The sequence below is a fragment of the Chiloscyllium plagiosum genome, unplaced genomic scaffold (assembly GCF_037043375.1).
Source record: "Chiloscyllium plagiosum isolate Xiang-an unplaced genomic scaffold, Cpla_swu_hap1 HiC_scaffold_18, whole genome shotgun sequence".
Classification (NCBI taxonomy): Eukaryota; Metazoa; Chordata; class Chondrichthyes; order Orectolobiformes; family Hemiscylliidae; genus Chiloscyllium; species Chiloscyllium plagiosum.
In genome coordinates, this window is record NW_028270156.1 from 36,371,333 (window position 1) to 36,395,515 (window position 24,183).

Consider the following 24,183-nt stretch of genomic DNA (forward strand, 5'->3'; position numbering starts at 1 on the left):
AGGGCACAACCAAAAGTAGGGCCTTGGTTGTATTTATACACAAGCAGTGTTGGTAGAACAGAAAGGCCAATGAAGTTTGCATCACGTATAGACAGGGTGGTTAAAGAGACATTTTGCATGCTGTGCCTTCATTGCTCAAACCTTTGACGATAGGAGTTGAAAAGTCATGTTGTGGTTGGATAGGACATTGGTGAGACATATTGGGAATAGTGTGTTCAGTTCTGTTTGCCCAGTTATAGGAAGGATATTATTAAGCTGGACTAGTTGAGAAGACATTTACTGGATTTTGCCAGGTATTGAAAGTTTGAGCTGTAATGAAAGGCTGGATAGACTGGGTAGGAACAAATTACTGCAGATGCTGGAATCTGTAACAGAAAACAAAAAGTGTTGGAGATCACAATGGTTCAGGCAGCATCCACGGAGAGAAAGCAAGCTCATGTTATGAATCCAGATGACTCTACATCAGAGCTGAAGTGAAGTGATAGGCTGGGACCTTTGACATTGAAGAGGAGGAGGTCAAGTGGAAACCTTATGGACGTTTATAAAATAATGAAGGGTAGAGATAGGATGAACAGAAGTCGTCTTTTTCCTCGGATGGGGGATTCCAGGAGAGGGGGCACATTTTAAAGCCAAAAGTGGGAGATTTAAAAAAGACATGAGGGGCATTTTTTTTTCTAAAGAGGGTGGTTAGCCAGTGGAATGAAGTTCCTGAGGAAGTGATGGATATGGGTACCGTTACAATGTTTAAAAGAAATTTTGGATAAATACATGAAAAAGGAAAGTTTGGATATTCACCAGAAGCAGTGAACTAGCAAGGGTTTAGTTTGAGATTATGTTCGGCACAGAGTGATTGGGCTGAAGGGTTTGTTTCCGTACTGCATGACTCGATGACTCTCTGTGAAACTGCGTCCGCCTGTTGTCTTTGCAGCAATGTCTGCAGTGGAGCTGTTGCTGCGGTTTGAACTGAAGGCAACTGAGGGAAGCGTCACGCGATCGCCGGGGGCTGTGGCGCGCGCCTGTAATCCCGCTGCTGGGAGGCTGAGGCTGCCGGATGACTTGAGGTTGGGAGTTCTGGGCTGTTGTGGTCTGTGTCGATCGGGTGTCTCCACTGAGGGCAGTGACCACATGGTGCTTCTCGGGTGTATCCGGTGTGCTGCGGAGGGGTGAACCGGAGCAGGTCAACTCCCTTCTAATGCCCTTATGAATAGATGCAACAATGCAGCCTGACCAATACAGTGAGACGCATTCTTTACCTTGCGGCATTTTCATCTTTTGCCACCAGTGCTAACAATCTCGCTGTCTCAATCCTGCTTCCTTCCTTCCCCGCTCACTCCTTACGCCCGCCACATTTATTGACTCTCACGATAACCAATCTTTCCAAAGTAAGCAATAAATCCACACATTTTGCTACAATCGAATCTCTACCACTCCTCCATACTCACACAAACACACTCTCTCAATCACTACCTTCATTACCTCACACTTCCCACACTGCCCTTTCTTCTCTCCTCAATTCACTTCTCTTTTACTGCTCCCTGCTGTTCACAGCACCAAATGCTCTGAGAAAATCTCCACTTTACACAATCCTACCAGCCACGGCCAGCAGAGAGCGTAAAACTCTCTTCATTTTCCTGTCCGAATCCTCTATTGCTCACATTGACGAAACTTCCAATGCAACCACCAAGCGTTCAAGCTGCGTCCCGGCTCCTCCCCCTCTCTGTCATCCATCCATTCATTCATTCACTTCTGCCAATAACTCTCCCGCAAAACCGTGCAATCCTTTCATTGTCACCTTAACTTTCCTCATATTAGCGAGAACGAGAGAGAGAGACAGAGAGCAGCAAAATTCGGAATTCCAGAGTTTTATCCCGAAGCCACAAGGCATGTCATTTTTCAATGTCCTCACCAGCACAGTGTTTCGGGACTCTCACAATTGAAGTTTTCCCTCTTTCCAGTCGTCCCTTTATCTGCGAATATCCGCCGACATTCCTCCATCAAATTAAGAAAGTTCTAGCCTGATGCCAATAATTGGCCTTCCTCCAAATTCGAACGTTAATTTTTAGATCAGGTTTACGCTTTTCCATCACGGCTTAAAGATTAACAGAATTACGATCACTGGTCCCAAAGTGCTCGCCCAACGAAACGTCGGTCACTTGCCCTGCAACGGAAGTTCAGGATTTGCTCCATTGGAGGTAAGTCCACACACTGAGTAAGATTTTTTTCTTGCACACACACAACAAATTCCACTCCATTCCAGCCCTTAACACTAAGGCAGTCCCAGTCTGGGTTTTGAAATTTCAAAACCCCAACCGTTACAACCCGGTTATTCTTACAGATAACAGATCTCCTTACAAATGTTTGCTTCTCAATGTCTGGCTGACTGTTGGAGTGTCTATAGTACAATCCCGATAGGGTGATCATCCCTTTCTTATTTCTCAGTTCCACACAAATAACTTCACTGAATGTACTCACTGGAATAGCCTGCCTAAGTGCAGCAGTAATGCTATCCTAAACCAAGAAAGCCTCTCATGGTTTCCTTTCTATCCTCCCTGTAGCGTCTATTTTCTGGAATATTTAATTATCAATCCTGTGCATGCGTCAGCCATGTAATAGTAATGATATATCAGCCCCGTGTATGCAACCAGGCACCAGGGCATGGGGCAACTGCAGTACTCTATGCACACACCTTAGACTTGAAGAAAGAGGAGATAAATGAAAGGCTAAGGATCTCAAAGTGCAATGAGTTCAGCCAGGTGAAGGAGGGTGGTTCTGGATGGAGTCTATTCAAAACTCTCTTTAAGGAAGATGCTTCAAGTGATCTCGCCTTGATGACTTTGCCAAACGTAATATACTCAAAACCCCTGCAGCTTTGTCAAAACTTACTTCCCGTTCCCAAATGATTGCACTTCGTTTAAGTGGGTAATTCAAGATGGAGGATGGGGAAAATGTCTTGTTGTAACAGGCTGCTCCTTTTTTGAAGCATTTTAGGTGCTGGAGGTGATTTCCTCAAATTCCAGGAGTAGCAATTACTGTTTTATATGCTGTTGCATTGTTTTGGAACTTTGGAGAGAAAAGAAAGTCTAAACAACAGCACTTTTAAAAGGGAGAGGAAGAGACAGTGGCAGCACGTGTTCAGGTCTGTCCAGGAGAGAGAGGGAATGAAACCCACAGTGTTAACTGACACCACAGTGAACTTGCGCAGCTACTGCCTTTGCATTCATGTATCACTGGACATTGGAGTGTATCTGCAAAAATTAATAAACAGTGAAATTCACAATTAATCTTGGGGGAACCTGTTTGGGAAAGGTCACAGACAGAAAGTCAGCATTAGTGACTAGAGTGGGTTCTTTCTTGATTAGATGTTTTATTGAAATATGTCTCTTGATTAAACTTTAAAATATAAGCCGTAAGTATTAAGATAACCTGGAGTCGTATTTTGTAGAGGAATAAGACAGTGCTATTTTCTGGGTGTGTAGATTGGAAGAAGCAAAAATGGCCTTTAGTTGAGTAATATGCTCTTTTTGTTGGATATGGGAGTTCGGGGGAGTTGACGTGTTACTGAGGATTATATCTGCAACATATGCGGTCAGTTGCGAATCCTATCAGATCCAGTGGATTGGTTGGAGACACAGTTAGAGGCAACAAGGAATTTACAAGAGCAAGGGGATTGCAGTTATAGGAAGGGAGAAAAGTTGCAGATATAGTCACATAGATGGATGAACTCTAGGAAAGGTAAGGCGGAGTAGGCAGGAAGTGCAAGAATCTTTCAAACAAATATGCTGTTTTGGAAAATGTAGGAAGAGTTGGATTCTCAGGGAATTGTTGCAAGAACAGCCAAGATTCTGGTATCGAGACTGGCACTAATGCAATGAGGGGTATGCTGGGTTCCAAATTGTGATAGGGGACTCCTTATTCTGTGGCACAAATAGAAGTTTCTGTGGCCAGCAGCAAAAAATCAGAATGGTGCATTGCCTCCCTGGTGCCAGGCTCAAGGATGTCTCAGAGAGGATACAGAATGTTCTCAAGGGGGAGAGGGACCAGCGGAGTTCATTGTACACGTTGCATCCAATTACGTAGATGACAAAAGGATGAGATTCTGAATGGAGAATATAGAGAGTTACACAGGAATTTAAAAAGGAGATTCTCTAGGGGGAATTCAAGATGGGGGTGACCCAGTAGGTCTGAGTCTGCTGAGCTCTGCCTAGGACCCAGGCAAAGTGGGGTACCCCCCTCCCTTCATTTTCTAAACTATTTAAAATAGCCTTTTCTCAGCAGCTTTGGTCATTCTGCATCAAACTTTAGCAGTTTTCTTTTCACTTCAAAATGACCAAAGGTAAAGCATTATGACGTTTGCAACAGGTAAGGACCCCTACCCACCACCACCACCACCGCCCTCACCCCCATGCCCCCCAACCCCCATGCCCCACAGCAACAGAGAAATTCGCGGTCGCCCCAAGGCACTTACCGGCAGAGGGGAGCCTGATCTCGGAGATTGTTAAGCTCTGAGAGAAGATCGACGCATCCATTGAAGAGTCCCCATCCAGGTGGGAGTCAATCTCGGTCATGCTTCTGCAGCATGACCAAGAGATCGATAAACTTGAGCAGCATGTTGGAGGGGCGCAGAATCGAGGTCATTGGATAAATATTCGGTTGCTGTGCTTCCCAAATGGGGGAGGAAGGCCAGCTTATTGATTTTTTTGGAGCAATGGCTCCCTCAGCTGTTGAAACTGGAGTCGGAGCTGGGCTGGGTGTGGGTTGAGTGGGCCCACCAGGTTGCTGCGCGCAGGCCCAAGTCGGACCAGCAACTCCGCCCGGTCCTCGTTTGACTTCGGCACTACAGGGAAAAAGCAAATGCTGCTGGAGGCCTCCAGAGTTTTGGGGTAGGATCCCCAAACCATGGTATACAAGGGTTCCAAAATAATGTTGTTCCACGACTTCTCTCCGATTGAGATTCGCAAGATGAAGGCGTTCAGCGAGGTAAAGAAGAGTCTGAGGGATTTAAATATTCAATATTCCATGCGATACCCGGCAACGCTGTACTTCAGTCATGGAGGATTTGTGTATAACTTCAGATCACCAGAAAAAGTAAAACAATTTTTGGATGCTCTCAAGTAGACTGTGGGTCTTGACCTCTATGGACAATTAATTTATTTTACCCCCCTTCTGTTTTTTCTCCTCCTCATTCCCTCTGTCACTTTTCCATCCTTCCATGGGGAGGGGTTCTTTCTTTTGACTCTTATCTATAACTCGCTTGGTTTATCCGATTATTGGGGGACGTTTCTGAGTTACTTTTGCACAATGGCTCAGTGGTTAGCACTGCTGCCTCACAGTGCTCGGGACCTGGGTTCAATTCTCACCTCAGGCAACTGTCTGTGTGGAGTTTGCAGAGCCACTCACCAATTAAAAGGAAAAAGATATTATCAAGTTTAAAAAGGAAAGGGTTGATGTAGCCCTTCTACAGGAGACACATCTACTTGACAAGGAGCATTCAAAGCTGCAACAGGGTGGATTTGGCCAAGTGTTCTTTTCATCTTTTAGCTCAAAATGTAGAGGAGTGGCCATTCTTATCCGGAAGAATCTTCCCTTCCAAATGCTAAGCCAGATAACAGATGAGTTTGGATGTTATTTATTACTTAAAGACCTAATATATGGAGAGGATTACGGGATTTTGAATGTTTATTGCCCCCCGGCACATCCTTTTAAATTTGTAACAGAAGCACTCTCCAAGTTGATGGCTCTCGGGGTGCGACACACAATTATAGGGGGAGATTTTAATTGTATTATCGACCCCCAGGTGGGCAGGATACCTACGAGCTCTGAGGGTATATCTGCGATCTAGGCAGTTGGCTGATCTGGATAGGGAGTTGGAGCTGGTAGACGTGTGGAGGTGTCTTTACCCTAAGGGTAGAGATTTTACTTCTTATTCTAATCCACACGTGCCATACCAGAATTAATATGTTTTTTTGACCCTGTGACCTTTCTGAATTTGATATAGTTTTATAAAATGGGTAATATACCTATTTCTGACCACGCAACAGTATATATGGAGGTTAAGACAAGTGATGACAAGTTGGGTTCCCGACACTGGCGTATGGACTCTTTCCTATTGAAGGATAGTAAGTTCATAGAATATTTCTTGCACGAATTTAAAACTTTCTGGGATGTCAATTCAGGTACGGCCAGTAACCTGTTGGTGATGTGGGAGACTGCTACGGCATATACACGCGGCTTGGTTATCTCATATTCTGTTACCCAGAAAAGACGAAAGGGAGATCAACAGCATCTGCTTGAGGCTCATCTGAAGGCAGCTGAGACAGTGTATGCCGATAGGCCCTCCATTACTAAACTACAGTGGATCATAGCCCTCAGGGCAACTTTGAATACCACACTTCCTCAAACAGCAAAGAGGGAGATACTATTTGCGAAGCAGAGATTATTTGAATATGGCGATTAGCTGGGCAGGTATCTAGCATACTTTGCCATAAAGAAAAAGGCTACCCAATTCATTACATCTATTAGAGAGGGTGCTGATATCTGACTTGTGATCCTAAAAAAAGATCAATGCAGCCTTTAGAAAGTTCTATTTCGAATTGTACAAGTCGGAGGGCTGTGAGGATAGAACGAGGAAGATGGAGTCTTTTTTAAAAACTCTAGCCCTATCAGGCCTAACCTCAGAGCTGTTCTTGCTTTTGAATGCCCCCCTGACAACCCAAAAAGTACAGGAGGTGGTGAGGCAGCTCGAGAGTGGTAAAGCACCTGGACCAGATGGATTCCAGGATGGGTTCTATCTGAATTTATAGATGAATTGGCCGGGCCACTTATAGATATGTATAATTATACACACAGTAAGGCTTGCCTCTCACCTTCTCTGAGAGAAGCAAATATCTCTCTCATTCTTAAGAAAGGAAAGCCCCAGATAACAACTTCATACAGACCTATATCCTTATTGAATGTAGACTTTAAAATATTCTCAAAAATGTTGGCATTAATATTTGAGAGGGTTTTACCATTCATTATAAAAGCGGATCAAAGAGAATTTATTAAGAGTCGCAGATCAACTAATAACATTAGAAGAGTGTTAAACATGGTACAAGTCCGCCAGCAGGGAGCGATACCGGGATTAGTTGTCTCCCTAGATGCAGAGAAGGCATTTGTTCGGGTAGAATGGCCATATCTTTTTATACTTTGGAATGGTTTGGTATCGGAGATGTCTTTACTAAATGGGTTGCAGTATTATATAATGACGCCAAAGCAGCGGTGATTAGCAATGGTGTAAGATTGGATAGCTTTAGTGTTGGCAGACGTTGACATCAGGGATACCCTGTCTCACCACTACAATTTATGTTAGTGATTGAGCCGCTGGCGGAAGCTGTACAAACTGATCCTAACTTACCCGATCCCAGAGATAGGATCGGGTAAGCATAAAATCACTCTCTATGTGGATGATATCCTTCTTTTCTTAAATGACCCATTGACTCTGTGCCCCGCTTAATTCAAGTGGTTAACTTATTTGGTATGTTCTCACTGCAACACAGCTGCGTTTAAACTAAATAGCGGGGGGAGGGGACAAGCTGGAAGTTTAAGAAGGAAACTGAATGGAAAGTTAGAACAAGAGAAGTCAAGAAAGACAACGGTACCAATGGAGCAGAAAACTCAAAAAAGAATCATGCTGTAAGGTTGAGTGAAATAGGGATTGATAGGAAGGGTGAGGGCAGTAACAAATTAAAAATATTACATATGAACGCATAAGCATTAGAAATAAGATGGATGAGCATGAGGCTCATTTGGAAATTGGAAGTTACGATGTTGTGGGGATAACGGAGACGTGGTTTCAAGTGGACAGTGCCTGGGAAATGAATATTCAAGGCTATACGTGCTATCGTAAGGACAGACTGATGGGCAGAGGGGGTGGGGTGGCCCTGTTGGTAAGCAATGATATTCAGTTCCTTGCGGGACGACCTAGAGTCAGGGGATGTAGAGTCAGTATGGATAGAGCTGAGAAATTCTAAGGTTAGAAAGACCCTCATGGGAATTATCTACAGGCTCCCAAACAGTAGTCTGGATGTAGGGTGTAAATAGAATAAGGAGCTGAAATTGGCCTGTTGCGAAGCTATTACTACAGTTGTTATGGGGGATTTCAACATGCAGGTAGACTGGGAAAATCAGGATGGTACTGGACCCCAAGAAAGGGAGTTTGTGGAGTGACTCCGAGATGGATTCTTAGAACAGCTGGTGCTGGAGCCTACCAGGGAGAAGGCAATTCTGGATCTGATGTTGTGCAACGAATCGGATTTGATCAAGGAACTCGAAGTGAAGGAGCCATTAGGAGGTAGTGACAATAATACAATAAACTTTAATCTGCAATTTGAAAGGGAGAGGGTAGAATCGGAAGTGACAATATTTCAGTTGAATAAAGGGAACTATAGAACTATGAGGGAGGAACTGGCCAAAGTTCAATGGTGCAATACCCTAGCAGGGATGGCAGTGGAGCAACAATGGCAGGTATTTCTGGGTATAATGCAGAAGATGCAGGATCAGTTCATTCCAAAACGGAAGAAAGATCCTAAGAGGAGACAGGGGTGGCCTTGGCTGATGAGGGAAGTTAAGAAACATATAAAGTCAAAAGAGAAAAAGTATAACATAGCAAAGTTGAGTGGGAAAATGGAGGATTGGGAAGCTTTTAAAGAACAACAGAGGATAACTAAGAAGGAAATACGCAGAGAAAAAATGAGGTACGAAGGTAAACTGGCCAAAAATATAAAGGAGGATAGTAAAAGCTTTTTTAGGTATATGAAAGGAAAAAAAAAATGGTTAAGACTAAAATTGGGCCCTTGAAGACAGAAACAGGTGAATATATTACGGGGAACAAAGAAATGGCAGAAGAGTTGAATTGGTACTTCAGTTCTGTGTTCACTGGGGATGACACAAGCAATCTCCCAGTGGCTAAAAGACTTGAACTGATGGGGAATTCATATTTCCCAGGAAATGGTGTTGGAGAGACTGTTAGGTCTGAAGGCTGATAAGTCCCCAGAACCTGATGGTCTACATCCCAGGGTACTGAAGGAGGTGGCTCTAGAAATCGTGGATGCATTGGTGATCATTTTCCAATGTTCTATAGATTCAGGATCAGTTCCTGCGGATTGGAGGCTGGCTAATGTTGTCCCACTTTTTAAGAAAGGAGGGAGAGAGAAAGCAGGGAATTATAGACCAGTTAGTCTGACCTCAGTGGTGGGAAAGATGCTGGAGTCTATTATAAAGGATGAAATTACGACACATCTGGATAGCAGTAACAGGATAGGTCAGAGTCAGCATGCATTTATGACGGGGAAATCATGCTTGACTAATCTTCTGGAACCTTTTGAGGATGTAACTCTGAAGATGGACAAGGGAGATCCAGTGGATGTAGTGTACCTGTACTTTCAGAAAGCCTTTGATAAAGTCTCACATAGGAGGCAAATGAGCAATATTAGGGTGCATGGTATTGGGGACAAAATATTGACTTGGATTGAAAATTGGTTGGCTGACAGGAATCAAAGAGTAGTGATAAACAGCTGTCTTTCAGAATGGCAGGCGGTGACTAGTGGGGTACAGCAGGGATCAGTGCTGGGACTGCAGCTTTTTACAATATACATGAATGATATAGATGATAGTATTAAAAGTAATATTAGCAAATTTGCTGATGATACAAAGCTGGGTGGCAGGGTGAAATGTGAGGAGGATGTTAGGAGATTACAGGGTGACCTGGATAGGCTAGGTGAGTGGACAGATGCATGGCAGATGCAGTTTAATGTGGATAAATGTGTGGTTATCCACTTTGGTGGCAAGAACAGGAAGGCAGATTACTACCTAAATGGAGTCAAGTTAGGTAAAGGCGCAGTACAATGAGATCTGGGTGTTCTTGTACATCAGTCAATGAAAGCAAGCATGCAGGTTCAGCAGGCAGTAAAGAAAGCTAATAGAATGCTGGCCTTCATAACAAGCGGAATTGAGTATAGAAGGAAAGAGGTTCTTCTGCAGCTGTACAGGGCCCTGGTGAGACCGCACCTGGAATATTGTGTGCAGTTTTGGTCTCCAAAATTGAGGAAAGACATTCTGGCTATTGAGGGAGTGCAGCGTAGGTTCACAAGGTCAATTCCCGGAATGGCGGGACGATCTTACGCTGAAAGATTGGAGTGACTGGGCTTGTATACCCTTGAGTTTAGAAGGCTGAGAGGGGATCTGATTGAGACGTATAAGATTATTAAAGGATTGGACACTCTAGATGCAGGAAGCATGTTTCCACTGATGGGTGAGTCCCGAACCAGAGGACACAGTTTAAAAATAAGGGGTAGGCCATTTAGAACAGAATTGAGGAAAAACTTTTTCACCCAGAGAGTGGTGAGTGTGTGGAATGCTCTGCCCTAGGCCAAGTCTCTGGATACTTTCAAGAAAGAGTTGGATAGAGCTCTTAAGGATAATGGAATCCAGGGTTATGAGGATAAGGCAGGAACAGGATACTGATTGAGGATGATCAGCCATGATCATAATGAATGGTGGTGCTGGCTCGAAGGGCAGAATGGCCTACTCCTGCACCTATTGTCTATTGTTCCAGGTTACAAAATTAATTTTATGAAATCAGAGGCCATGCCGCTAAGAGGTCTTACCAGCATATCCAATTTTCCGGATGGATCCTGCTTCCCCTTTCAATGGTCACTGGGAGGCTTTCTTTATTTAGGTATTTTTATTACCACAGCATTTGGTCAGCTATATAAAGCTAGTTATACACACTTGTTAAGAGAAAATAAGGCAGGATCTTCAATGCTGGGAAGATCTCTCGATATCCTGACTAGGAAGAATAGCTTTGGTCAAGATGAATATTCTACCTCGTCTTTTATACCCTATGAGAATGCTCCCCCTTGTTGCTGCAGAGGGAGGCACTGCCTAAGCTCTATGGTTGGCTCAGCTCCTTTATTTGGAGTCATAGATGGCCCCTTATTAAATTAGATATGTTGCTGCTCCCACAAGTAGGGGGAGGGCTGGATTTTCTGAATTTCAAGAGGTACCAACTGAGTTCCCTGCTGTCATATGTGACTGATTGGATCTCCTGTGATCCACAATCAATCTGGTTGGATATTGAGGCCTCCCAAGCAAAATGTCCTCCCATGAATCTACTATTTATGGAAAGGATGGTAGCTATTACGGATCATTGTAAAAATCCAATTGTATTAAATACAATCAAAGCTTGGAAGATGATCTGACAGGATGTGGGCAATTTACAAAAAACCTCCACTTATACCCCTATAATGGGAACGTTGGGATTTCAGCCAGGCTTGACTAATACTGGATTTAACATCTGGGAGTCCAGTGGTATCTCCTGTTTGGGAGATCTGTTTGATGGGGAAGTCATGATGTCCTTCAAACAGTTGCATCAGAAGTTCAGATTGCCCAGCAAAGACCTTCCTCGATACTTTCAAGTACAAGATTTCATACAAAAAAACCACATTGATGACTAATCCATATAAATTGGGTATGGAAAGGAGAGTGCTTTGGCCAATGGGTGCGCCCTCAGTCAGTACTCTTTACCACTTGTTAAATAATAAGGTGTCGACGGACATGAAACGGTTATATAAAACCTGGAATCAAGAATTGGGGATAGAAATCTCCTTAGAGATGTGGAAGGATATCTGGGAAAATGCCAAGAAGATCTCTATCTGTAATAGAACTCAGGTTATTCAATTGAAGATATTTCATAGGGCTCATATGGCACCAGAGTGACTTGCAAAGTTCAAGGCAGGAGCATCCCCAACGTGCCCTAAATGTAAAATAGAAGTTGATACTCTCACTCATTATTTGTGGGCATGCCATAAGATTCGCAGATATTGGGACAGCATTGCCAATGCCTTGGCAAAGATTTTGGGAACAGAGATTGGACTGGACTGAGTGTCTCTTCTTTTGAGTTTTCCAAATTTCCCTTCTCTAGATGCATACGGGAAGAAATTATTCACTATCCTTTCCTTTTGTGTGAGGAAAAACATCTTAGTAAGTTGGGTGTCCGAAAGTCCCCCAGGACTTTTGAGTTAGTACAGGATAGTTATGGAATACCCCAGTCTTCCTTATGAATATGGTGCACCAAAAAATGGAATTATATTAAAGAACATGGCAGCCCTTTTTGAACTACATTGATGCAGATATATCGGCCATATTGGTAAGGGCCTTTGCTTAGCCATGAGGATGGTGTTGGTTGGTTCGGGGGCCCTCGAGAAGAAGAATCCCATATAAATACGGGTTTTGTTATGACTTGATATAACTTTATTTTGAATGCATATTTAGTTATTTATTTATTTATTTATTTTGGTTATTGTTAGTAATGTACGACACTGTGGTCTTTTCTTATATAGAGAGTTTTCTTTTTTTATATTTTACTTTGTGTTTTGGTAGTCTGTAGAATAGATCAGTAGTTAGTTTTCTTAATTTTATATTAGTGTTGCTATTATTTTTGTAAAGTGGAATACACTATTTTGTACTAATTTTTTAATTTTGTAAAAAAATTTCAAAAATCTACTTTCAACAAAAATATTTATTAAAAAAAGGAGTTCCTCCAGCATAGTAGTATCTGGATTACTCCCAGTGCTGCGAGCTAGTGAAGGTAGGAATAGGAGAACAGAGCAGATGAATGCATGACCGAGGAGCTGGTGTATATGAGAAGGATTCACATTTTTGGATCATTGGAATCTATTCTGGGGTAGAAGTGATCTGTACAAGAAGGACAGATTGCACTTCAATTGGAAGGGGAATAATATTCCGGCAGGGAGATTTGCTAGAGCTGCTCAGGAGTATTGAAACTACTACAGTGGGGGATAGAGGGTGCTGGGACCCAGGGAGATAATGTGGAAAGAGATCAATCTGTGACTGGTACAGTTGAGAAAAGAAGCGAGTCAAACAGTCAGGGCAGGCAGGGAACAAGGTAGGACTGATAAATTAAACATTGACTGGGATTGCCATAGTGTTAAGTGTTTAAATGGAGAAGAATTTGTTTAGTCTGTACAAGAAAATTTTCTGATTCAACATGTTGATGTACCTACTAGAGAAGGGGCAAAACTTGCCTACTCTTGGAAAATAAAACAGGGCAATTGACTGAGGTGTTAATTCGGGAGCACTTTGGGGCCAGTGACCAAAATTCTATTAGTTTTTAAATAGTGATGGAAAAGGATAAATTAGAACTAAAAGTTGAAGTTCTAAATTGGAGGAAGATTAATTTTGATGGCATTAGGCAAGAACTTTCAAAAACTGATTGGGGCAGATGTTCTCATGCAAAGGGACGGCTGGAAAATGGAAAGCCTTCAGAAATGAGATAATGAGAGTTCAGAGACAAACTATTTCTGTTCGGGTGAAAGGAAAGGCTGGTAGGTATAGGAAATGCTAGATGAATAAAAAAATTGAGGTTTTGGTTGAGGAAAAGAAGGAAGCATATGTCAAGACATGATAGCTTGAATTAATCCTTAGAAGAATATGAAGGCAGTACCAGTATAGTTAAGAGGGAAATCAGGAGGGGAAAAGGGGGACATGAGATAGCTTTGGCAAATAGAGTTAAGGAGAATCCAAAGGGTTTTTACAAATATATTAAGGACAAAACAGTAACTAGGGAGAGAATAGGGCCCCTCAATAATCAGCAAGGCAGCCTTTGTGTGGAACCACAGGAGATGGGGAGATACTAATGAATATTTTGTATCAGTGTTTACTGTGGAATAAGACATGGAAGGTATAGAACGTAGGAAAATAGATGGTGACATCTTGAAAAATCTCCATCTTCCAGAGAACGAAGTGCTGGATATCTTAAAATGCATAAGTGTGGATAAATCTCCAGCACTTGATCAGGTGAACCCTTGAACTCTGTGAGAAGCTAGGGATTGCTGGGCCCCATGCTGAGATATTTGTATCATCAATAGTCAAAAGTGAGATGCCAGAAGACTGGAGGTTGGCAAATGTGGTGCCACTGTTTAAGAAAGGTGGTAAGGACATGCCAGGATACCATAGACTGGTGAGCCTGACATCGGTGGTGGGCAAGTTGTTGGAGGGAATCCTGAGGGACAGGATGTGCATGTATTTGGAAAGGCAAGGACTGATTAGGGATAGTCAACGTGGCTTTGTGCATGGGACATCATGTCTCACAAACTTGATAGAGGTATTTGAAGAAGTAACAAAGAGGATTGGTGAGGGAAGAGTGGTGGATGTGATATATATGGACTTCAGCAAGGCGTTTGACAAGGTTCCCCATGGGAGACTGGTTAGCAAGATTAGATCTCATGGAATACAGGGAGAACTAGCCATTTGGAAACAGAACTGGCTTAAAGGTAGAAGACAGAGGGTGGTGGTGGAGGATTGTTTTTCAGACTGGAGGCTTGTGACCAGTGGAGTGCTACAAGGATCAGTGCTGGGTCCACTAATTTTATCATTGAAATAAACGATTTGGATGTGAGCATAAGAGATAGAATTAATAAATTTGCAGATGACACCAAACTTGGAGGTGTAGTGCACAGCAAAGAAGGTTACCTCAGATTACAACAGGATCTTGATGAGATGGGACAATGGACTGAGAAGTGGCAGTTAAATGTGAGGTGCTGCATTTTGGCAAAGCAAATCTTAGGAAGAGACCTTGGAGTGCAGATTCATAGCTGCTTGAAAGTGGAGTTACAGGTAGATAGCTCAGTGAAGACGGTGTTTGGTATGTTTTCCTTCTTAGGTCAAGAATATTGAGTACAGGAGTTGGGAGGTCATGTTGCGGCTGTACAGGACATTGGTTAGGCCAAATTTGGAATATTACGTGCAATTCTGGTCTCCTTCCTATCGGAAGGAAGTTGTGAAACTTGAAAGGATTCAGAAAAGATTGACAAGGGTGTTGCCAGGGTTGGAGGAGTTGAGCTATAGAGAGAGCTTGAATAGGCTGGGGCTGTTTTCCCTGGAAAATCAGAGGCTGAGGGGTGACCTTATGCAAAATCATGAAGGGCATGGATAGGATAAATAGGCAAAGTATCTTCCCTGGGATTGGGGAGTTGAGAACTAGAGGGAATAGGTTTAGGGTGAGAGGGGAAAGATATAAAAGAGACCTAAGGGACAACTTTTTCATGCAGAGGATGGTATGTGTATGGAATAAGCTGCCAGAGGAAGTGGTGGAGGCTAGTACGATTGCAACATTTAAAAGGCATCTGGATAGGTATATGAATAGGAAGGGTTTAGAGGGATATGGGCTGGGTGCTGGCAGGTTGGACTAAATTGGGTTGGGATATCAGATTGGCATGGATGAGTTGGACGGAAGGGTCTGTTTCCGTGGTGTACATCTCTAAGAGTCTTTGACTCTATGATTGCAGACTCCAACGAAGCTGGTCATATTTTCAAAGTGTTCGTTCATCATATCTGAACATCTTCACGCTGCCATACTCGAAATCAATTGCTTTTCTCCAGCACTGATCCACTCGACTGTGTCTGCAATGAAAGAGCATATTTAGACAGATGAAATTCAGCAAACAACAGAGTAATTCTGTCAAATGCAATCAACGCTCTCACTCAGAGGCAGAGTCAGGCGGAAAGTAGCAGCTCATGCGCCAATTCCTCCTGACGACCAACTGCAGCCGCCTGTTGTCTTTGCAGCAATGTCTGCTGTGGAGCTGTTGCTGCCGTTTGAACTGAAGGCAATTGAGGGAAGCGCCACGCACCCGCCGGGGGCTGTGGCGCGCGCCTGTAATCCCGCTGCTGGGAGGCTGAGGCTGCCGGATGACTTGAGGTTGGGAGTTCTGGGCTGTTGTGGTCTGTGTCGATCGGGTGCCCACACTCAGGGCAGTGTCCACATGGTGCTCCTCGGGGAACTCGGGTGTACCAGGTGTGCTGCAGAGGGGTGAACCGGCCCAGGTCGGAAACGGAGCAGGTCAAAGCCCCCGCACTGCTCAGTCGTGGGATAGCACCTGTGAATGGATGCAGCAGTGCAGCCTGACCAATACAGTGAGACGCAGTCTTTTACACCATTCTTTACCTTGCGGCATTCCCATCTTTTGCCATCAGTGCAAACAATCTCGATGTCTCAATCCTGCTTCCTTCCTTCCCCACTCACTCCCTCCAGCCCCTACGTTTATTCACTCTCACGATAATCAATTTTTACAACGTCAGCAACATATCCACACATTTTACAACAACCGAATCTCTCTACCATTCCTCCACACTCACCCAAACACACTCTCTCCATCATTGCCTTCATTACCTCACACTTCCCACACTGCATTTTCTACCTCTCTTCAATATTCACTTCCCTTTTACTGCTCCCTGCTGTTCACAGCACCTCCTGTTCTGAGAAAATCTCTACTTTACACAATCCTACCAGCCACGACCAGCAGAGAGCGCAATACTCTCTTCATGTCACTGTCAGAATGCTCCATTGCTCACATTGCCGAAACTTCCATTGCAACCACCAAGCGTTCAAGCTGCCTCCCGACTCCTTCCCCTCTCCGTCATCCATTCATTCATTCACTTCGGCAAATGATTCTCCTGCAAAACTGTGCAACACTGCAATTGTCACCTTATGTTCCCTCATGTTGCAATATCAGCGAGAACGGGAGAGAAAGAGAGAGTGGGAGAGCAGTTACATTCGTAATTCCCGGGCTTACGTCGAAGTCACAAGGCAAGCCGGTTCTCGGTATCCTTACTACCGGGTATGTGTTCTTGGAGAAGGCAGCAAATAAAATCGCGCCCTCGATATGCATTATTTCCAAAGGTGGGCGATGCCACCCTCACTTTGCAGCAACTGATGATCCACGTGGGAGATCAGTCAGATGAAAGCTGTCTGTTTCTCGCTGCTTTTTTTTTCAAAAATATACTTTATTCATAAAATAATTTGATGGTCTGTACAGTTGGTCATGCCATATATATGTAAACATGTATATACAGAGATCAAAATTTATCATTTTTATACAGGTCTGTACATTTTTTGATCATATGCCCATATAATTAGCTGAGGCGTCAGCAGAGCCCAAATGACTGCATGGGCCCCCTGTTCTTCGTTAGGCAGGCAGACTTTACACAGTGGTCTTTCCCCACCGCGCCTTGGCGGCAGCTGCCCCAAGCTTCAGCGCGTCCCTCAACACGTAGTCCTGGACCATGGAATGTGCCAGTCTGCAGCACTCAGTCGGGGTCAACTCCTTCAGCTGGAAGATCAGCAGGTTTCGGACCACCCAGAGAGCGTCCTTCACCGAGTTGATGATCCTCCAGGCACAGTTGATGTTCGTCTCGGTGTGCGTCCCGGGGGACAGGCCGTAGAGCACGGACTCCCGCGTCACGGCGCTGCTTGGGACGAACCTCGACAAACACCACTGCATTCCTCTCCAGACTTCCTCTGCGTAGGCACATTCCAGAAGGAGGTGTGTGACAGTCTCGTCCCCCCCGCAGCCGCTTCGAGGGCAGCGTGCGGTGCGGCTGAGAGTCCGGGCATGCATAAAGGATCTCACAGGCACAGCCCTTCTCACCACCAGCCAAGCCATGTCTTGGTGCTTGTTGGAAAGTTCTGGCGATGAGGCATTCTGCCAAATGGCTTTGACAGTCTGCTCAGGGAACCGCTCGATAGGATCCGCCCTCTCCTTTTCCCGAAGGGTCTCAAGGACACTATGTGCTGACCACTTCCTAATGGACTTGTGGTCAAAGGTGTTTTTCTTCATAAATTTCTCCACGAAGGACAGGTGATACGGAACGGTCCAACTACTCGGAGCGTTCCGCGGCAGTGAGGCCAGGCCCATCCTTTGCAACACCGGGGACAGGTAGAACCTCAGTACGTAGTGACACTTGGTGTTTGCGTACCGGGGATCCACGCACAGCTTGATGCAGCCAGACACAAAGCTGGCCATCAGGGTGAGGGTGGCATTGGGTGTATTTTTCCCCCGTTGCCCAGATCTTTGTACAGCGAGTCCCTTCGGACCCGGTCCATCTTTGACCTCCATATAAACTGGAAGATGGCCCGGGTGACTGCAGCGGCGCAGGTTCTGGGAATAGGCCAGACCTGTGCCACGTATAATAGCAATGACAGTGCCTCACACCTGATGACCAGGTTTTTTCCCGCGATGGAGAGCGACCGTAGCTTCTATCTGCCCAGTTTCTGCCTCACTTTGCTGATACGCTCTCCCAAGACTTGGCGCATGCCTCAGCCCCTCTGAACCAAATACCCAGCACCTTCAGGTGGTCAGTCCTGACGGTGAAGGGGATAGAGGATTGGTCGGCCCAGTTCCCGAAGAGCATGGCCTCGCTCTTGCCTCGGTTTACCTTGGCCCCCGAGGCCCATTCGAACTGGTCACAAATGCACATGAGTCTGCGCACGGACAGCGGATCCGAGCAGAAAACGGTGACGTCATCCATGTACAGGGAGGCCTTAACCTGCAGGCCCCCGCTGCCAGGAATAGTCACCCCTCTCAGGCTCGCATCCTTCCTGATGGACTCGGCAAATGGCTCTATGCAGCACACAAACAAGGCAGGAGAGAGGGGGCAGCCCTGCCTGACTCCAGATCTGACTGGGAAGCTATCTGATTCCCACCCGTTGATTGAGACTGCACTGACAATGTTGGTGTAGAGCAGTCTGATCCAATTGCAGATTTCCTCCCCAAAGCCCATTTTGGAGAGAACATCTCTCATATACGTGTGTGATATCCTGTCAAAGGCTTTCTCCTGGTCCAGGCTGATCAGGCAGGTGTCCAATCCTCTGTCCTGCACGTAGGCGATCGTATCCCTGAGGAGTGCGAGACTCTCAGCGATCTTCCTGCCCGGCACAGCACAGGTTTGGTCAGAGTGAATCACTGACCCTAGAGCAGACCTGACCCGGTTGGCGATTACCTTTGACAGAATTTTGTAATCTGCATTCAACAGTGAGATTGGTCTCCAATTTTTGAGTTCCTCCCTCTCCCCATTCCGCTTGTATACGAGGGTGATGATGCCTTTCCTCATGGATTCACTCATGGTACCTGCCCGAAGCATACTGACATACACCTCCAGCAGGTCCTGGCCAGTCAAGTCCCATAGAGCAGAATAGAGCTCGACCGGTAAGCCGTCGCTTCCGGGAGTTTTATTCTTTTCGTAGGACTCGAGGCCTTGGTCAGCTCGTCCAGAGATAGCGGCTGGTCCAGCCACTCCCGTGTTCTGTCGTCTAAGACCTCCGTGATAGAGGACAGGAACGACTGGGAGGCTGTGCTTTCGGTCGGCTTCGCGTCATACAGACTGGCGTAGAAGGATTTACTGATCCTCATGACGTCAGCCTGAGATGACGTTAGCGAGCCATCTTCTTCCTTCAGGCTGCTGAGCACAGAGCTCTCTTTGTGCACCTTCTGGAAGAAGAAACGTGAGCACGTCTCGTCCTGCTCCACCGAGCGGACCCTGGACCGGAAGATTATCTTGGAGGCCTCCGAAGCAAAGAGTGAGGCTTGCTGGCCCTTCACCTCCTTGAGGTACTCCGTGACATCCACCCCCATCGTCTGCAGCAGGAGCAGGTTCTGCATACTTTCCTGGAGCTGGGACAGTTTTCCCCGCCTCTCTCTCGCCTCCTGAACACCTTTGAGGATGAAGAACCTCTTGATGTTCCCTTTTACTGTTTCCCACCAGTCCGCTGGGGACTCAAAGAGGTGCTTCACGGTTCTCCAACCTGCGTAGTCCCTCTTGAGCTCCTCAATGTTTCCCGGGGTCAACAGCTTTGTGTTCAGCTTCCATGTTCCCTTACCAGCCCGCTGCTCGTCCTGTAGGTGACAGTCGGCCAGCAGGAGGCAGTGGTCAGAGAAGAACACCAGGTTGACGTCGGTGGATCTGACCGAGAGCATTCAGGACACAAACAGGTAATCTATCCTTGAGCGGATAGACCCGTCTGCCCGTGACCAGGTGTATCTACGCTGCGCTCCGTCTGCAGGGGTGCTGAAGACGTCGTGCATCTTGGCATCTTTTACCGTGTCCATCAGGGCTCTGGACGTGGTGTCCAGTTTACTGTCCCCCCCGCCGGATCGTCCATCTGCATCAATGATACAGTTGAAGTCTCCGGCCAGAATGACCGGCCTGGACGTAGCCAGCAACAGTGGAAGCTGCTGCAGGACGGCCAACCGTTCACTCTTACCCACTGGGGTATACACATTAATCAGTCTCAGGGGAACATTCCTGTACATGATGTCGGCGACGAGGAGGTGCCCGCCCACCACCTCCTTAACCTCGGAGATGGTGAAGTTGCCTCCTCTCAACAGGATACCCAGGCCGGAGGCGCGGCTATCGTTGCCGCCCGACCAAACTGACGGCCTATGGGCCCACAAGCTCGACCATCTCCTGTAGCTGCTGAGGTGCGGTATCCCACACTCCTGCAGGAACAGGACGTCGGCTTTAACGTTGGCCAGGAAGGCCATCGTAGAAACACATCGCGTAGCCAATTTGATGCTACGCTCATTGATGCTGGCAACTCTTATCCCCATTTTAACAGTTTACAAGGTTAACAGTGTCCATTTGCTGCTGGTCTTGCCCCTCTGGGGTAGCTGTGTGCATTCCCGTGGTGACAGCAAACTGCTGGACCATCCCAGGCCTGAGGTAGCTGTCCGGCTCCACGCTGGAGCCATTTCCCCGCTCTGGTGTCTTCGGGTCGGCCCCAGGGTCCGCATAGTTCAGTTCTCCATCTGACAGTGGGGCTGTCACAGGACCGCTGCTCCCAGTTACCTGGAGCTGTGGGCCGGTGGGTACCTCTTGGTTCTCACCGGGTCGGGGGAGGCCTTTACCCATCCCCTCAGAGGGATCGTCTTTTCCTGCTTGGGCGGTGCTGCCCTCCTTTTTCCCCACGGCGCTCTGTCTCTTCCTCTGGTGACGACCCTCCTTGCGCATGTCCTCACCGTCGGAAGAGCTGCCTGTATCCTCGCCATGTAGGTGTCGCTTCCCCACTCTCTGGGTGGCTTTGGGAGGATTCCTCTTCCGGCTTTTCACGGTAATCCAATCCTCTGCCTCCTTTGGTCCCTTCTCTTCCATTTCCTCCGTCTGTCTTGAAGGAGCTTGGATCGGCTGCTGCACCTCCCCGCTGTCTGCCGTCTGCTCCGCTACAGCCTGCCCTTCCTTCTGGTTGCCTCCAGACACCGTTCCCGTGCTGTTTTGTGGTTCCTTGCTGGTCTTGGGCGGTCCACGGCTCGTGTTGCCACCTCCGGCCATCTGTGCGTAGGTGGCGGCCCCTCGTCTTGGGCAGGCCTTGTAAATGTGGCCCACCTCTCCGCACAGATTACAATTCTTGGCCTCCTTACATTCCTTGGTCGGGTGGCCTTCCTGCTTGCAGTTTCGGCAGACGGTCACCTTGCAATCCGCCGCCATATGGCCTGACCTCCCGCAGGTCCGGCACACTTTTGGCTGCCCTGCGTATGTCAGGTAACCTCTGCTTCCTCCGATGGCAAAGCTGGAGGGTGGGTGGAGGATGTTCCCACTGGCATCGACACTCAGGGTTACCCTGACCTGTCGTTTGCTGGTCCAGATCCCGAAAGGATCGACCACATCGGTACTCTCTCCCTCGACCTGGACGTATCTCCTCAAGAAGGTCAGGACATCTGCTGCTGGGACGTGAGGGTTGTACATCTGGATTGTTACAACCCGACTCCTCTGCGCAGGAAGCAAACACAACGGGACCGCCGAGAAGATGGAGAACAGAGGTTCCCCTTCCTTCTCCTTGAAGACCTTCAGGAGCTGCTCGCAATTCTTCACGCTCCTGAAGGTCACATCGAAATAGCCTGCCGCAGGGAAATCCTGCAGGCAGTACACATCCGCTTTTTTTTCATTTCAAAAATATGCTTTATTCATAAAATACTTTGATGATCTGTACAACTGGACATGCCATACATATGTAAACATTCAATTTGTTTGCATACTGAAGGCAGCAAATAAAATCGCACCCTCGATATGCATTATTTCCAGAGGTGGGCGATGCTACCCTCACTTTGCAGCAACTGGTGATCCAAGTGGGAGATCAGTCAGATGAAAGCTGTCTGTTTCTCGCTGCTGCGATTCTCACAGTCAACTGGAATATCGCTGACATTCAGTCAACCTGCTGCTTCCCACTCCATGATTGAACACAAATCCTGATTTACTACAGCAATGCGTTTTTCTTGCCAGCAATGGAGCGCTATAATAGAACCGGTGTCATTTATCCAATCGTTCGATCGCACAAAATCAGCTCCTGCCTTAACGTAAAGTCATAAGAACACATAACGTAGCAGTTTTTTCAACAATTGCCCCAGATGAGGAACTGCAGCAGCCTGGTATATTTACAGCAATGAAGTGGAGCTCTGGCTGTCGTGTGACCTGAAGGTGTCTGAATTAAGCGTCTCAGTCACCAGGTTCACTCTGCATTCACTCGCCCCACATTTCCTCATCCTTTTACTCATTCTCACATCCCTTCGTATCCCGACAACTAATCATTATAACCTCATCACCAATACATCTACAAATGAATCTTCAACAGTGCCAGGACGAAACTATAGATGTAAGTTTGCTCGCTGAGCTTGAAGTTTCTTTTTCAGACATTTCAACACCACACTGGGTAACATCATTAGTGAGCCTCCAGAGAAGCACTGGTGTTATGGTCCACTTTTTATTTATGTGTTAAGGTTTCCTTGGGTTGGTGATGTCATTTCCGGTGGTGATGTCATTTTCCTGTTAATTTTCACAGACTGTGGTAGATAGGATCCAAGTTTGTTGAGAGAGTTCCAGTTCGAATGTGATGCTTGTAGGAATTTACATGTGTGTCTCATTTTGGCTTGTCCGAGGATGGATGTGTTGTCCCAGTCAAAGTGATGTCCTTCCTCATCTGTATGTAAGATAATGGATCATGTCTTTTTTGTGACTTTTTGATGTTCATGTATCCAGTTGGCTAGTTTTCTGCCTGTTTGTCCAATGTAGTGCCAGACTACTCAGATCTCTTAGCATCATGGTAGCCCATAAACCCACCAATACAGCGGCTAATGAGCTTGAAAGACCCTATACAGACAACAAACAAAACAAACGTCATTTACAAAACAACTTGCAAGAACTGTAACAAACACTACGGTGGACACATGGACAGAAAACTAGCCACCAGGATACATGAAAATTAACTGGCCACAAAAAGACATGACCCACTATCGCTAGTAGCTTTACATACAGATGAGGAAAGGCACCATTTTGACTCGGACAACACATCCACCCCAGGACAAGCCAAATAGAGAAGTCCCAGAAGCTTGGCATTCGAACTGGAACTTTATCAACAAACACATCGATTTTGATCCCATCTACTACCCTCTGAAAAAAGGAAAGGAAATGACAGCACCAACCCAAGGAACCCTAAACACATAAATATAAAGTGGGCCATAACACCAGTGCTTCACCGGAGGCTCACTGATGATGTTGGTTGAAACTTTATTGCTGGAACAGCACAGCAGGTCAGGCAGCATCCAGGGAACAGGAGATTCGATGTTTCGGGCACAGGCCCTTCTTCAGGAATGAGCAGAGAGTGTTCAGTAGGAGAAGATAAAAGGTAGGGAGGAGGGACTTGGAGGAGGGGCGTTGGAAATGTGATAGGTGGAAAGAGGTCAAGGTGAGGGTGATAGGTTGGAGTAGGATGGAGGCGGAGAGGTCAAGAAGAAGACTGCAGGTCAGGAAGGCGGTGCCGGGCTGGAGGGATTCGGCTGAGACAAGGTTGGGGGAGGGGGGATGAAGAAACTGGTGAAGTCCAAGTTCATCCCCTGTGGTTGGAGGGTTCCCAGTCGGAAGATAAGACGCTCCTCCTCCGATCGTCGCGTTGTTGTGGTTTGGCGGTGGATGAGTCCAATGACCTGCATATCCTCGGTGGAGTGGGAGGGGGAGTTGAAATGCTGTGCTACAGGGTGGTTGGGTTGGTTCGTCCGGGTGGCCCAGAGGTGCTCTCTGAATCGCTCCGCAAGTAGGCGGCCTGTCTCCCCAATATAGAGGAGGATGATGTTACCTAGTATGGTGACAAAATGTCTAAAAGCAAACCTTCCAGCTCAGTGAGGAAACGTACGCCCAGTATCTGTGCTACAAATCTTCTCCAAACTCACTAAAACTAAACTGTTACGGAAAAACATATCTGGTAGCATACAAATAACTGCTGTGCTCCTGATGTGCCAGTTTGAAAGCTACCCTCAATCTCTTCCACTCCCTAGCCCAGGACCTTGCCTGTTCTTGAATGCT

General features: G+C 46.3%; 1 non-coding gene and 1 pseudogene across 1 annotated transcript; both read left to right on the top strand.

The window, feature by feature from the left end:
* Positions 1-995: 995 nt before the first annotated feature.
* Positions 996-1,252, top strand: LOC148146890 (signal recognition particle RNA; annotated as a pseudogene).
* A 14,439-nt stretch (positions 1,253-15,691) lies between these two features.
* On the top strand, positions 15,692-15,989 carry LOC148146891 (signal recognition particle RNA). Its single transcript, XR_015760269.1, has one exon.
* Positions 15,990-24,183: the final 8,194 nt, after the last annotated feature.